The following is a 15,392-nucleotide window of genomic DNA, read 5'->3' as shown; positions in this document are numbered from 1 at the left end:
GCTGCCACTGCTCGACGTTTTTTTTTTTTTCGGCGCAACTAGGTTCGCGTTCGCACTACTTACTCATTTTCATATGGTCTGTGGTTGGCGAGCACATGGACGTGCGGGCTTGTGAGCTATGTTTTGATCGTATGTGTGTGTCGCAGATTTGTGTTTCTACTTATTCGTGATGAAGGTTAGTGTATATTTATCTTTATGGAGCGCGAAGTAGTTGTGGATTTTGCTGCTGGGTGGAACAAACACATCGTAAACACGTCTTCAGCTATCTGCAAGCCTGTTCGCTCGTCGGACAAAGGACTGTGCATGCATCAGCGTGCAGGTGAGTGGCATTTCCAGCAACATTTAATGCTCTTACAATACATTGTTGAGTGGTTGCGCTATTGAAAGAGAAATGATTTGCTCTTATTCACCGTATCCATTGCTAGCCGTATCGGACTAAATTACCTCTATTACCGCCTGCATACACTCTTGCTTCCCCTGTCACCACTGCAGTGCTAGTGTACTTTTGCAGTTAAAAGGTCATTTCCGCAACACTACCTCGCTTGAAAAAACATTGGGGCGGGGTTGTAGCTGCATTCATACTGGCACTTTTCTACCATTGGCTTTATGTACTGTTAACGGCTGAGTGTTGGGGCCTTGGGCCGCATTTTTTAGAGATGTAAAGTGTATGTAAATCAGTAAGTGAACAAATCATTGTCGCATCACTTCACTGGCATAGCCAGGCGGTTGCGCACAGAATTTTTTTAGGCCGGGCGTAGGGAGCCAAAATTGACGACCATATTCGCTTGCCCGGCCTATTCAGATAAGCGGACCCCCCCCCCCCCCCCTCCACGCACGCCTAAAAAAAAAAATCTGCCCACATCACTGCGTCACTTGCTTCACCTCTGCGCTGAACGTACTATTTTATAAGCGCACCATCAAGCGAGCAGTTTACATATTGACAGAACAATTGGAGGAGGAATGACCCAAATCTTTCAGATTTCTTTAGTGATGCAAAAACTTAGCAAAACTGAATATTGTAAAAGACAATCATAAATGCTGTATGTTCTCGTTAGCGCTGTCATTATTCTGCATCATGAAATCTTTATGCGCTGTGAAAACTTGGCATGCCGTTGAAGTCACATATCGACGTTAATACCAATCGACGAAAATTTCGACAACCTCAATAACGCCGTTTGGGATTTGCCGCATGCACATAATTAGGCTGATTCCCACTTGGCTGTTCTTAACCTGACTTCACTGCTACCAAATTAAACAATATTTGATGCATGTCTTTTACTTTTTTTTCAGGGATATGACACAAATTTGGTTATACTGCAGATAAAAATGCTCCCAACGATGCTAAAGTACAGAAAGCAAGTGAATTTTGGTAAGTGCAGACTTTTTGTACTACGTATATGAAAGCATCGCTTTTTAGGGGCAAACTGTGCATGTGTTGGCCAGAGAATAGTTCATTATGCCACATGGTTACACTGGCACTGACAATTCGACATGGCTCCGCTGGCCCGTGTGTGTGCTCACACTGTTACCGTTAAGATAAAATGTTTATGTTTTCATTGCAGGGATTGCTGTTTGTACTAAAAAGCCAACTGCCAAGATTTCTTTACGCTGGTACTCCTAAAAGTATGCTTTCCCTATTTACATGGATTTTGGCTTGCACAAAGCATAACACTTGGGCCTAGATTCACAAAGCTGTCCATGCGCAGGCCTTCATAACAGTGTTTCTTGACTTGCCTTTACCCTGTTTTCTGCAGATGTTTCGTGGGTTTAAAAGTGCCACAGCATGTTGACCTCCCCCACTCTGAAATATTCGCGTTCAAAGTTCCGCAAGAGTGGGCTTAACTTTCTTGTGCACCTCTTTGCTAGTCCAAGATACTGAAGTGTTATGCTCTTACTAGAGGTGGCAGTGTTTCTAAAGTTTGTATTTCCATCACATTGACCAAGTATGCGATCTTGGCTTGACTGGTAGCACATCCTCAACAAATGTCTTTGTGGCACATGTAGAAGGCAGTACAAAATAAATAGGCAGACATTCACACCGGAAGCTAACTTCTAATAATGCTTTTTTTTGGAAACCATGGTGTGCTTATTCCAATTTGTCTAACAAGCAGTAACCTGTTTGGCTGTGAACCAACAAGACGTTGAACTAATAAAAGCTTCACATCTTGTTGCTCTCAAATATATATGTATTGGCAAGCTATCTGTGACACTGTCAAACAAAGAATCAGAATATCTGTGCATGCCTTAAAATATATTGCTTCGTTTACATATCTCGTGGCTGTGACTCGTCAACCGAGTGAACAAATGCACCCAAGTTTTCTAAATTTAAAGCATTTTTTGAAGGTAGCACGGTTTACATTTATTTGTCTATAGTTTTGTCCAGCCGTTTGCGTCAGGTACAAAGAAATATACTGAAGATTATCATGTAGCCTCTGCAAATGGTTGCTTTCAAGCAGGCTTTGCATGCTTGGCTTGTGCCTACAGGTATTGCACAATTCAAGACGCAGCAGCGTATGATAGAACAGTAGAATCGAGAGCAACTATGTGCACGAGCTAAATAAGTATTTTAACATGAGCGGACAGTACGTGTTATTTGCCACACACATGACCTCATTTAGAATGCCCATTGGTGACTGGGCTCATAGAAATGTAACTCAGCTGTGTATAGGAAACAAGTTAACTGAACCTAAGGGTATCTTTAACTGCTACAAATATGCCTTGTTGAGGTGCTGCACATTTTCTTCCAGAATATTGCTGTCCGAGACATCATGTGAAGAGCGTCTACCACATCAGCATTTATATGGCTTGCCAAGTAACGTTTGGCCGAACCTTCCTTTTTTTCACATTTCGTTTTGCAGTAGACATCCTAGAATGTAAGCGCTGCTTCAGTGTGTGTGACTCATTGTTATGAATTGATTCTGGCAAGTTTAACCTCACACTTCTATTTTTTTTCTTGCAGCAATGAGATGCTTCACATATGCCTGCGGTGACGTTCTGCTGCGCTAGCCTGATGGAAACACCAGCTGCGAAACTTGAGTTCTTCAGAATTGGAGAAGTTGCCCTTCTCTCACCAATGATGACACAGACTGCCCTATGCTAAAATTCAAGATTGTTTTTCCACGGATGACGCAGAAAACCTTTGATGTATTATGGTGTTTGTTTAGTGCTGGCTGTGGTGTGGCGAAGTCTACTTTTACGTGTGGTCAAACGTCGCCTCATAAAAAGAACAATAAAGCATTTATTTTCCTTTCAATATTGTCCACTTTTTGTGTTAGAAGCACCCAAGCAGTGCTCTTCCAAGGAGCTCTCGCCATGTGTTAAGCGTGTGACAAGCATACTCGAGATAAATACTCATTTCCCCAAGGAGTAACTGGAAGCATGTGCAGTTGGTTTTCAGAGAGTAACTGCGAACACGTGGGAGGAACGGTAAAGAGTAACTGTTGCTCTTAGAAGAGCAACTGGTGGGAGTAATGGTTGGTCGGCAGGGAGCAACTGGTGGGAGTAACTGTTCATCCCCCGAAGGAGGAACTGAAAGGAGAGCAACGGTTCCTCCCTCTGCAGTTACTCCTTTTAGGAGAGTAATGGGAGTGGCAATGCAATTGCTCCCTGAAAGGAGCAACCCCTATACCCCTGTTGCTCCGTTTTGGCTTAGAGTGTGAAATGTGGAACGTCCGTGCACTGTTGTCCGTATGTCGCGGTGGATCAGCGTTTACGGTGCTCGGCTGCTGATCCATAGCCGTGGCGGTCGTGTTTTGGTGTAGGTGAAATTCTATATAGAGGCGAGTGTACTGTGCGACGTCAGTACACGTTGAAGAACACTGAATTGTCGAAATTTCCGGAGCCTTGCACTACGGCGTTTTTCATAAGCATATCGTGGCTTTGGCTAATAAAATAAATGTCCTTTGTTATTTATCCGTGCACTGCCGTTCATCCGCCTCCCTCATAGACCCGATGCAACGTTTCGTGCTCACTGCACTCTAATGGGAGTTGTGGAAGTGCACACGAAGGCAGTTGAAGAGACCCCGAGAGCCGTGGGCGGCATTCTTCGTCGGCGCCACGCACGCGGGGCGGCGCTCACCCATCTGCCGCCGCAGCACCCGATGGCCCGAGAGGCCGCCGGCACACGTGCACACACGGAACAGCATTTATATATACGTGCCATCGCTTTTTAGACCGAGGCAGATCGCAGTGCCAAACATTCCGAGACCGTGGCACGCAGACTGTGCCCAGAGCCGTAGCGACGACAGCCGAACGGATCCCAGCCTCGGAGCCGCTTTATGTTTCTCCGCCTTGGGTTATGTTTGGAAGAGTCCCCGCCTGCTCGCGTCTACGCCGCTGCGGCCACGATCGTTTCAGCATCGCGGGCCCCAACAGCGCATTCCGCTGATGGCGGCTGAGGAGAACGCTGAAATCTTTCGCAGGAGACAGGGGGAAAGAGAACCACGAGAATATGCTTGCTGTCTCATATAGCTGTGCTAGTTATTCTGTATACTTACTTCACTCGGCTCTTGAGAGAATCTCTGGTTTTGCCTTAGTGCCCGGTTGGAGTGCTTCGATAATCACAACTCATTATACGGTTGCACTGCTAGCGGCCCTTCTGTTTCACGCTTCCATTTATTCTCAGTTGTGCGTAGTGTGTATTATCCCTTCCTCGTATATCGTCAGCTAAGAGTGGTCGCCTTAGTTCTCGTACCCGTTTGGAAAGAGCCGCTATCCACAACTGGCCGAGGAGGCGATGACGTGGCGTTTCTGCGCTGTCACAAGAAGTCCCGTAATAAACTACTTCGAGCAACCCTCGTAATGGGCGAATCCAGCGAGCAACTCGTCTCGCAGCCATCGTTCGCGAACCACTAGCGCAAGATGCGCCGTTGGTGACGACGCACCGCCAAGCACCTTTCTTGAGAAAAACAGGCCGCCTGTAAACGACACAAGAGCGACGCGCTCGAACGAAACGACGTCCTCCAACGCGCTCGTTGCCGCTGCAGTGATCAGCCAAGCGAGCCATCGTCACACGCACTTTTAATGCCGCCCGCGGCACTGCTCGACACGTGCGCTCAGGCTGCGCCAAGAGCGCGTGAATTATCCCGCAACGCTGCCGCCGGACAGGAAACACCCGTTGAGCCTCGGCTGAGCGAAGCTACGAGGCGCGTTGCCGTACTAGAAAACGAGCGTACGCATCGCACGTACGCCCACGCAAACACGCACACACAGCAACTATTAAGGGACGCGATTTTTTTCAGAACTGCCTGGATCGAAAGGGTCGCTGCCCGCGTGAAGCCACCTTGAGCACGGCGCCTTCGATGTCATGGAAGTTGGTTTCTCCTTCTCCTGAGCTCGTCTCGGTTGTCACGCGCGTTCGTGAGTCTACAGACCAGGTTTTACTACATCTCTTGTACTAACTCTGTCGCCATCGGCTCGACTCTTCTTGAAAAAAAAAAATTCAGTCCGAAGATCCCCTTCCTGAAAACCAGCTGTAACCATTCATAGCAGCGGGCAGTGCGAAAACGTGCTTCGTTTTCATTTGCGCTCTTCATTACAATGCATCCAGCTATAGCCAAGGTGACTTTGTGTTTCCAATCGTATTTCAGTGCATATCTGCATTTTTCTATGTCTCCCTTATATAATAATAATAATAATAATAATAATAATATCCAAAATATTGCGTCTCAGAACTGCAATTTGAGCATGAGGGACGTCGAGTGCTCCGGAAATTTAGACCATCTGGTGTCCTTCAACGCGCGCTGACATCGCACAGTACACGGGCCTCCATCATTTCGCCTCCATCGCGGCCGGGATCGAACCCACAACATTCGAGTCAGCAGCCGAGCACCCAAGCCACTGCTCCGGCGGACCTATCTCTAGCTCGCTCTCTTTTGTTATATATATATATATATATATATATATATATATATATATATATATATATATATATATATATAAAGTAAAACGTTGGACCCAACCGCATAAGCTGTAATACAGCGCTGCAATATCGAAAGAGACCGGTGAGACAAGCTTATAAAAGCGATGAGGCGATCTCTGTTTCACGTCTTGTCTCTTTCAAATTTACGGCGCCGTATTACAAGCGACCTTGTTCCAACTGTATATGTCAGACGTGTTTTCACCGCCTACGTTAATTAAGCGCATGCAAAACGATGAGCGCGCCAGAAAAGTTGTCAACTATCGGCTCGGCCGATGCGCTCCCACCGCGCTGTCTCCGTTGTGGTCTCTCAGAAAGGAGAGCGGTGCGCAGTCCAGCGACATGCGGGCCAAGTAATAGACTAGACACAGGCTGCGAACTAGAGTATGCACCAGCGAGAAAAAAATCAAACAGAAAAGAAAATAGCGAGTTAGGACAGACATAAAAACTTTATTGGAGCAAGTGTGTTTGGAACCCCTCGGGATCCCACACCACGCCTCTCGCCGCGAAGACATCGGCTGCGCTAGTCACCGCAGCAAGCTGCATTGCCGGGTCCCCAGACGAGAGCAGGACCTCCCTTTCCTCCCAGCTTGAGACGGCAGGCTGTCCCTGCGGGGGAGGATCAGCGGGGCAGCCGAATGGAATACGGGCGATACGTTGCGTCCGACATCACGACGCGCCGTGTTCGCGCGCTGCTCTGCTCCCGGATGCGACTTGAAGCTGGCGACTGGCGTGTGTGACACATCACGGGTTGAGCGATTTCTGATGGGGAACTGGGCTGCTGTGCACGAGGCCTTCACTGACACATTCGCGCGTGAGTTTCTCCGTGCCTTCTTCTGCTGCCAGTTGCGACGTTAGGCCCAGAAATATTTCGGCATCAGCCGAAAAAAAAAAAAAAGGGATAACCTTCGCTTTCGAGTAGTATTAAGTGAACGCAATGGAGACTGCATACGAGTGTTTCACACTCGTATGCAGGGACATCATTCGTGCAGGGACATCTTGACCAACACGTTTCAACGCCACTTTGTGAACACGTGAATCGGCTGTCGGTCGAGCAGTGCTGGTATCGCTCTGCAGAGCGTAGCTGTCGATTGAGCGTGCCACATGTGGTGAACCTGCAGAAAACTACTGGAGGGGGGTAATGGAAGCTTGCAATAAAATAAATTCATAAACAGGGCGTACGTGCTTCAGCACACACAACTTCCTTACGAATGCTTGTTTTCTTCATAAAGCGAATCTTTAGCACGCGATTCGTAAGTGGTAATATAAAGAATTTGGTTTGGTCTCGTTGTTGTTCTTCCTTCCTTTTAACTTAGGATTGCGCGGATCGATTGAATCGTGTTAGAGAAGACGCAGATTGCATCCAGCATTTCAACGTTGGGTCTCATCACTGTGCAGACGTCACGCATCTTCCTATACTGTTGACCTGGGCAGGAGCTCGCTAACACTTGAAGGCACTTGTTTGTATAATAGCGTGCGAGAATTGCCGCAGATTCCTATCTCATTGCAGGCGCTTTCTGTGCGATGCCCAACCGGGAAGCGTTATTGCTTGTGCTGTTTGGTGTGGGACGGCTCTTTGCTGCTCTGAACCAGAGCGCTTTTTGAAGGGAGCATATGCATGGACCATGCATGCCATAGTATACAGTAGTACCTATATCTTGCGGACGGTGTTTGTTTCGTGTCTGCATGTCTTGGAAGTCTCTATTACACCGTGTGTTTGCTATGCACACGGAGAGTAAGGCCTTTCTCCCCGTCCTGGAAAACACACACAACGCGCCCCTGCCTATACAAACTCACGCAGAGTCCAAATATTTGCCCGCCTCTCTCTGACCCCTCGGAGCATATTCCACGATACGGCCACACTGAGCCGCGCAGCCTGGTTGTCGTTAAAAGAAGCCTTTCGTGCGATCTCCGTGGTATTGTGGACACTATCGGGCCGCCGGTGACGTCTCGGGGCGTTGTCTCCCGCTGCGCGACACATTTGCTCCGTTTAATAGCTCCGCTACGTTTTAAACATTCACGAAGGACAAGTGTTGATATAATTGATGCTATTGGGAAAAAGCACAGCACTAATTTAGACGCAGACAAAGACACATCACATGAGGACGTGTTTTGATTCTTCTTGTGCGCGTTTGAAAAACAAGTGTGTTTTTATCGATGGATCCGTACGGACGAGCTCCCAAACACATTTACGACGCCACACTGAAATAGCGCCTTATCATCCGGTAAAATAAAAACACAAGAAGCGAGTTTTTACGCACCTTGTTTTAGGCATGCCTAGACACGATGTCGACATAAGCAATGCCCGATTCTTCTGGCTCTTTACACTTATGAACTTAACGCAAAGCTCGGAGTGTATCCACGCGTCGCCGTGTTCCCGTCGCACTCCACAGGAGACGACTGGTTAAGCCTGTCGCCAATCGACGAAGCGTGTCGCCGATCGTCAGTTGACGTGCCTGGCGTGCTAACGAGCGGCAAAAAAGGAAGAAGCAGCTGCTTTTGCAATGGTGCCACGAGAGTTCAAAAGCATTTTTTAGTCTGTTCCGTAACGCAAAGCTGAAAGGCGTAGCGTAGTGCCAAACAACATGCATGGCCGCTGCCGCATGGTCAAGTGGCGCTACCTATGAAAGATAAGGAACAACTCACAAACACAAAATATAGGTCCTCCGATATTCAAGAATTGCCCCACTAAACCTACAGCATTGTTTATTTCAATGTGACTTTAGATAATTGTGCCGAATCCACGCAAACACTTTGCTGTCCATGCTTAAGGGCATTAATTTAAAGCAAATAAAACACCAGTACGTAGCTCACGAGCTACGAGTACGTAGCTCACGAGTCGGCGCAGCCCCCTCACCTATTCTTATCAAATCAGTAAAGTTGCATTGGGAAATGTCATCACATACAAGTACTTGGGAGTCACCTTGAGTAACGATTTATCATGGCGCGTCCACATTACCAATATCATATCATCAGCTAGCAGATCACTTGGATTCTTAAAGCGGCACTTACGTCATGCTCCCCCTCCTGTAAAACTACAAGCTTATAAATCTTTAATTCGCAGCCAGCTTGAATACGCGTCGCCTATCTGGAGCCCTCATCAAGCGTACTTAACCGACGCACTAGAATCACTCCAGAATGGAGCAGCTAGATTCATTCATTCCTCGTATTCGTATAACGTGAGTGTTTCATCTCTTAAACAAGAATCCAATCTATCAAATCTTAACATTCGTCGCCGAGTTGCCAGCCTCATGTTGTTCAGCAAGCTCTATCACAGTCAACTCGGCCACCTGTCTTGCCTCCTGCCCGCACATCTCACCGCACCACTCATTCCTTTCATGTCGGCCGGCCATGCGCCCGTACCACGACATTTTCCGCCTCCTTCTTATTTCGTGCAGCTTCCGACTGGAATGGCCTTTCCACTGATCTCGCAACCATAATGTGCCACTCAACATTTACACAAAATGTCACTCGTTTTTTTTTCAATTTGAATACATTACATTGTTCCTTTTTGTGCCACTGGTTCTCACTTTGTCTTCTTTTTTTGGCAAGGTGTTACACCTGTTAATATGTATACTGATCCTGCACATGTATTATTTTATTTCTGTATTGGTTACCCCTGTTCATACTTGTACCCATCCTGCATATGTTGTTGTATGTTTCCCACCCCTTATGTAATACCCCCTCTAGGGGGTCTTTAAGGTAATAAAGTGAAGTGAAGCTACACGGTGCATGACGGTCATTTGATAGATTCCAGGTGGACGGCAACCGTTTTCGGTGGTGCAGCCTGTGCAGCAGCTTCTCTACAGTACATGGCTGCTAGCGGCGTTGGAAAGCAAATGCGCTACTGTGCTACCTAAAGGTAGTGTATACAGTGAACCTTGCCGGTGCTGTGGCGACACTCCACCTGGTGGCCGTCTCGCAGTGCGTGCGTCCCTTCCTGACGAGCCTTTTCGTTTGAGCTGCTGGTGTGTCCCGCGTCACTGATCCACACTGGGCGCCGCTTTGTGGTTCAACGTTGGCTCTTGCTTTCTCAAGGACTAATTTATTTTCCGGTCATATTTTGCCCTAAGCTTTCTGAGAAAATTATCTGCGAGTGTCATCCGTTTTTTTTTTCCTTTATGGAGATTGCAAGTTACGTTTCAGTAATCCTTCTCAGTGGTTTTATTTATTCATTTATTTATTGTTTTTAAATTTTGCGCCACAACGGAGGTCTGTTCCAGAAGTAAAGTGCAGAAATACAGAAGGAAATAATTCAAATAGTAATGTCACTGGGGCTTGTAAAGAAAACGTTTATCGGCACCTCCTAGGCGCGTCCAGGTAAAAATATAAGAGAAATATAACAATAATTTGACACAAATGCGTCATAAAAATCAGATACATTGATTTTACGAACTGAGCCAGGTAGGTCGTCTCAGTATTCAATAAGTCTCGGGGAGAAAAAACAGTGTTTGAACTGGTTAGTGCTTGCAAAATATAACCTTAAGTGAATATGGCCTTGTTTTGCTCGCGACAATATTGTGACCACGTCTAGTTGTCAGAGCAGTAGCATGCACGATGTAGTTAGACAGCCATCATGACAAGTTAACAATCAGTTCAGCGTGGGCTTCGAGCAAGCACGCTGTTTATTTTATTATGGGACACTTTTCGGCAAATGCGTATGTGCACATACCGCATTTATCGCAGCCCCTGCCGAGCAGCTGACGGTTTCCTTGGCAACAAGTGAACATCGTGGGTCATCACTGTATGTCGCGACGAGGTCTAACTGCATGGCCACGCACGTTGCGTCGAAGTCAGCGCTCGGCTGCCGTTATGTAGATAATAATCGGCATACGAGGAACCTGTTTGCACATTGATTTCATTGATCGGTTTCAACCTATGATAGACACCTTTAATTGACTAGTCGGTATCTATTTCAGTCCCCGGTGGCTGCTTAAACGAGCGTGCTTGCATTATTCCCTGCTGCGCTGCTGGGAAGGGCCGCAATGCTCGGGTTTGAAGTAGCGTAACCAAATGTACCGCCTTTTGATACAGCGTCCAGAATTCGGTGCCGTTCCTGTCGGGACAGCGCTTTATATGTCCCGCATTTGGCTAGAATCGTTCTGTTTCACTTCCATCGAGCGCCACGATACCGCTTGACACGTATGAAGCAATATTGCTTCGGCTTCAAAGGCCTCAAGTCACATTAACTTCTGCCTGAAATGCTACAACGTTTACGAGCACATTCTCCTGCGATGTTAGCACGCACAGCTAGCTGAAGCGTACCACTTTGAGTTGGCACTGCAATGAAGAAACAATGTTCAGGACTCGAGAAAGTGCAGGGCGCCGCATCTCGAAAGAAATGCTCAACACTGCGGTCATTCTTGAGCAGTGTGGTGGACAGAGAGTGACCGAGCCAGAGTTGCTGCACCCATCAGTCGTCGAGAAAGAGTTGGGAATGGTAATTGTGGAGCGCTGGTCTCCGACTCACGGTGGTTGCTGATGTTTGGCTGCTGCCGTCTGCCGTACTTGTTAATCTGCCGGCAGTCATGAATCTTGAACGCAAGTTGAAATGTAAAAAAAAATTGAAGATTCCATGTACAATGGGAAGCGATGATATGCGAAGCACGAACGAGAAAAGTTGTCATGTCACTTTAAAATCAGTACAACGCTACGAGGTGAGGGTAAAGTATGCCGTAAATGACTTCCGTCTCATGATGCTCATGTTTGGATGTTTCGTTTAGTTTCGTCACCTATTCGCGTCACGTGATGCAGAATTTAGTATATGTGGAGCCAGCGAAACGCCCGCGAGCACGCTATGAGTGTGGTATGTTGTCATGTCCTTACATGGCGCGCGTGTCAGGATTATCATGTTGGCACTAGTCATATATTTCGTCATCCACTCACGTCAAGGAACACAAAATTTGTTATATGTGGAGCTAGCAAAACGGCCGCGAGCGCATCATGAAGGGCCCAAAATACTCCAATTTAGCATTGATGCGTGCGCACGCTGGGCACAACGACGCTACGTTAGCGAAACGCGAGCACTCTACAGTCTGAGGCCAGGTGGACTGGCGTGACCAGCGTTCGTCGGCGCGGCCTGATGGCAACTGGCGCAACATGCCACATGCTGTATTTCGTGCCGATGCGTTACCTAGACAACACTGCGTCTCCCTCATTTCGTGACGGAGGGACGCCGGACGCGCTGAAACGCGCATGCTTCAAAGCAACGCAGCGCCACGCGCCTGCGAATATGTGGCATGACCGCCGCCTGCAGGTGTGGCAACGCCGGCGTGATGCAACAAAATGAACGCCGGCCAGCACGCGCACCTCGTCACGCCCAAATGTATTGGCACCTTCACTGTGGCATGTAGTCATGTTCTCACATGACAGGCATCTCATGATTATCATGTTTGAACAAGTCACATACCTTCGTCATCACTGACGTCACGTAATACCAAATTTGGCATATGGGAAGCTAGCAAAACAGCCGCGAGCGCATCATGAGCGTAGCATGTAGTCATGTTGTTACATGACACGAATCTCGTGTCTATCATGTTTGCACTAGTGTCATACCTTCGTCATCCATTCACGTCCCGTAATACCAAATTTGGTATATGTGACGCTAGCGAAACGGCTGCGAGCGCATCATGAGTGTGGCATGGAGTCATGTTGTTACATGACACACATGTCATAATTTTTATGTTAGGGTCTGTCGCCTGTGTTCTCCATGCAATCATGTCATACCATACCAATTTTGCAACATGCCATGTGACCGAAACCACCGCAAGAGCTGCAGGACTATGAAATCTAAATCATGACATTCATGACATACATGTCATGGTTTTCATGTGATGACTAGTCAAATATGTTTTTCATACAGTCATGTTATGCCATGCCAAGTTTGGTATCTATACCATGATCTGAATGGCCAGGACAGTGAAACGTCGTAGGCGGCTAGATAGATAGATAGATAGAGAGATAGATAGATAGATAGATAGGTAGATAGATAGATAGATAGATAGATAGATAGATAGATAGATAGATAGATAGATAGATAGATAGATAGATAGATAGATAGATACGCTCAATGTCGCCGAAGTTCGCCAAGAAATGCTTCGCATTTAAAAGAAATAACAGGAGCTTCGCGCGAGGTGCCTCTTGGTTTTGTCGCTGACTCTTAAAATTGAAAACTCAGCTAGTCAGCATGAATTCATTTTGTGCAGCGCTCATGAAACGGACAACGCAGAGATGTCGTGTCGTGCATTTCTGTGCCTCGTCCTATTGGCGACTGTTTTCACTCTTTCTTCACTTGTCCCACTTGGTGTGAGGGTCAGCGCACAACGGAGAACACACCGGCCTGTGCTAGCGAACGATAAGCTTCCTTTGTTGAGCCCGGAAAGTATCCATTCGATCAGGCATCATACCGACCCATAGCACTATACTAAGCTGCGTCGGCAAGGTAATGGAAAGAATGCTACTGGAAAGAATGAACATGGCATGAAATGATACCTATAGAACGTTATAACATCTTTCCTGATGCTATGGCCGGCTTTCGACCCGGTCGTTCTTCAATCGAAAGTGTCATTCACTTAGTGACATCTGTTCAGCAGCAGAAAGCTAATAAGTGGTTGTTGGTAGCTTTCTTCCTAAATGTGAAAGGTGCCTATGACAACGTCACCTATGAGGCTGTTCTCAACGCTGTCAAAGCAGATGATCTTGAATGTCGCATCTTTCGATGGGTAAGAAGCTACCTTACAAAGAGATCGATGTTTATCCTAAATGAAGATTGGCCTACGAATAACTCTTTCACAAGTCCTGGGGTGTCAGAAGGTGGCGTTTTGAGTTCGACTCTATTGAATCTGGTTCTGGTGGGGCTCGCCGAAATGATGCCACAGATGGCTTATATGTTTCTTTACGCTGATGATATCTGCATCTGGATATCCAGCGTAACACGGTCTCAAGCGCGCTCAAGAATACAGAAGGCCGCAATAATGACATTGACATACCTTCACCAGCAGTATTTGACTATCGCCAAAGAAAAATGTTTACCGGTGGTTCTACCCATTGTACACCGATGGCCAATAAATTCCATATAGAAGCAGTCATAGATTGTCATCGTAAATGGAGACCTAACCTGGAGTGCACAAGTCGCATACCTGAAGAAAACGCTCATCGGTATTGAGAATGTATTCAAGTTAGTTGCCGGAAATTCATAGGGCCCCTCCATGCACTCAATGCTGCAGCTTTGTACAGCCCCCTTCCATGCGGACTTTTCCGGTGCAGCCTTCCTGCCCTGTCCAACACGTGCAAGACTAACATCCGTGCACTACAGAGCGTACAAGCTCGAACACTTCGGACACGTCTTGGCCTTCCAAGATGCTCATCGACAGTGGTAATTTTTGTTATCGCACAAAAACAGCCGGTCCCAACGTATATCATTGTCGAGATGCTGAGAGAGCACATTCGGCATTCATCACGGCTTCCGTCACATCATTTGGCGTGCGTGACAGCGCGGAGGGCCCGTGCTGCGTTCTGTGGAATTGTGACGAAACACCATGGACACGTTACCGCCTGGCTTCGAACCTGCGATGCGGCTGGCACCTGCGTTATGGAGTCTCCGTCAACCTGACGTGCGCCTATCGGTTCCTGGAATCGTTAAGAAGGCGCGCATGTCGCCGCTGACCCTGAAGCAATTGACTTTGCGTCTGTTGGACGAAACGTATCGCATACACGTTTACACCTATGGCTCCAATATTTCCAACAACTTTGAAAGAGCAGTGGTCGTTCCATCTGGCAATGTATTGCTACAATACAAGTTTTCTCACACCACAACATCGACAGCAGCAGAGTTCGCAGCGCTTCAAGGTGTGGTCTAGTACATTCTTCGGAAACCTAATCAATGGGCGATCTTTTTCTCGTCGAGGTCAGCCTAGCAGATGCTGCGGTTCGCTCTGTTTCATGCATTACACGAGCAATCAGTATATCTGATAAGAAACGACTACCACGAAGCGGTCGAAGAAGTTCATGATATTGTATTTCATTGGTTGCCGAGTCATTGTGGAATTGTCGGCAATGACCGCGGGGATGAAGCGGCTCGATCGGCTCATGACCAAGACCTGCGGACGCCCATACCACTCTTGAGAACGGACGCTGCAACGCGACTGCAATCGACTTGCTCGCCGTATAAGTCGCTGACAATAGAATACGCAGAGTTTCTCCAACGCGCGCTTGTATTCTATCAACCCAAACTTGCAACTTCGTTTGCGACTGGGGCTCCCACGATGCGATTCTTGTCTCCTTGGAATGTCGAGCAGTTCGACATGCAACATTTGCGCCTGAGAGGAGACGCTTGAGCACATTCTATGTCTCTGTTCAGCATACCAGTCTGACTGATGTGCTATAGAAGCCAAGCTCCGTCAGTTGGATACTCGACCACTTACAGAAAAGAAAATCCTGGTACCTTGGCCGATGGTTTCACATATGCGTAGAGCCA

General features: G+C 47.3%; 1 protein-coding gene and 1 long non-coding RNA gene across 5 annotated transcripts in view; both read left to right on the top strand.

The window, feature by feature from the left end:
• Window positions 1–15,392, top strand: part of LOC119180745 (latrophilin Cirl) — a 490,851-nt gene that overhangs the window by 96,419 nt on the left and 379,040 nt on the right. The gene's annotated exons all lie outside the window — the stretch shown is intronic.
• LOC142784518 (uncharacterized) lies at window positions 1,376–3,253 on the top strand. Its single transcript, XR_012888661.1, has 2 exons — window positions 1,376–2,812; window positions 2,960–3,253. It is a non-coding gene; the product is annotated as an uncharacterized LOC142784518 (long non-coding RNA).

Source organism: Rhipicephalus microplus, unplaced genomic scaffold (genome assembly GCF_043290135.1).
Source record: "Rhipicephalus microplus isolate Deutch F79 unplaced genomic scaffold, USDA_Rmic scaffold_14, whole genome shotgun sequence".
Taxonomy (NCBI): domain Eukaryota; kingdom Metazoa; phylum Arthropoda; class Arachnida; order Ixodida; family Ixodidae; genus Rhipicephalus; species Rhipicephalus microplus.
The sequence above is the reverse complement of the archived record's forward strand: the minus strand, read 5'-3'. Positions and strand labels throughout refer to the sequence as shown.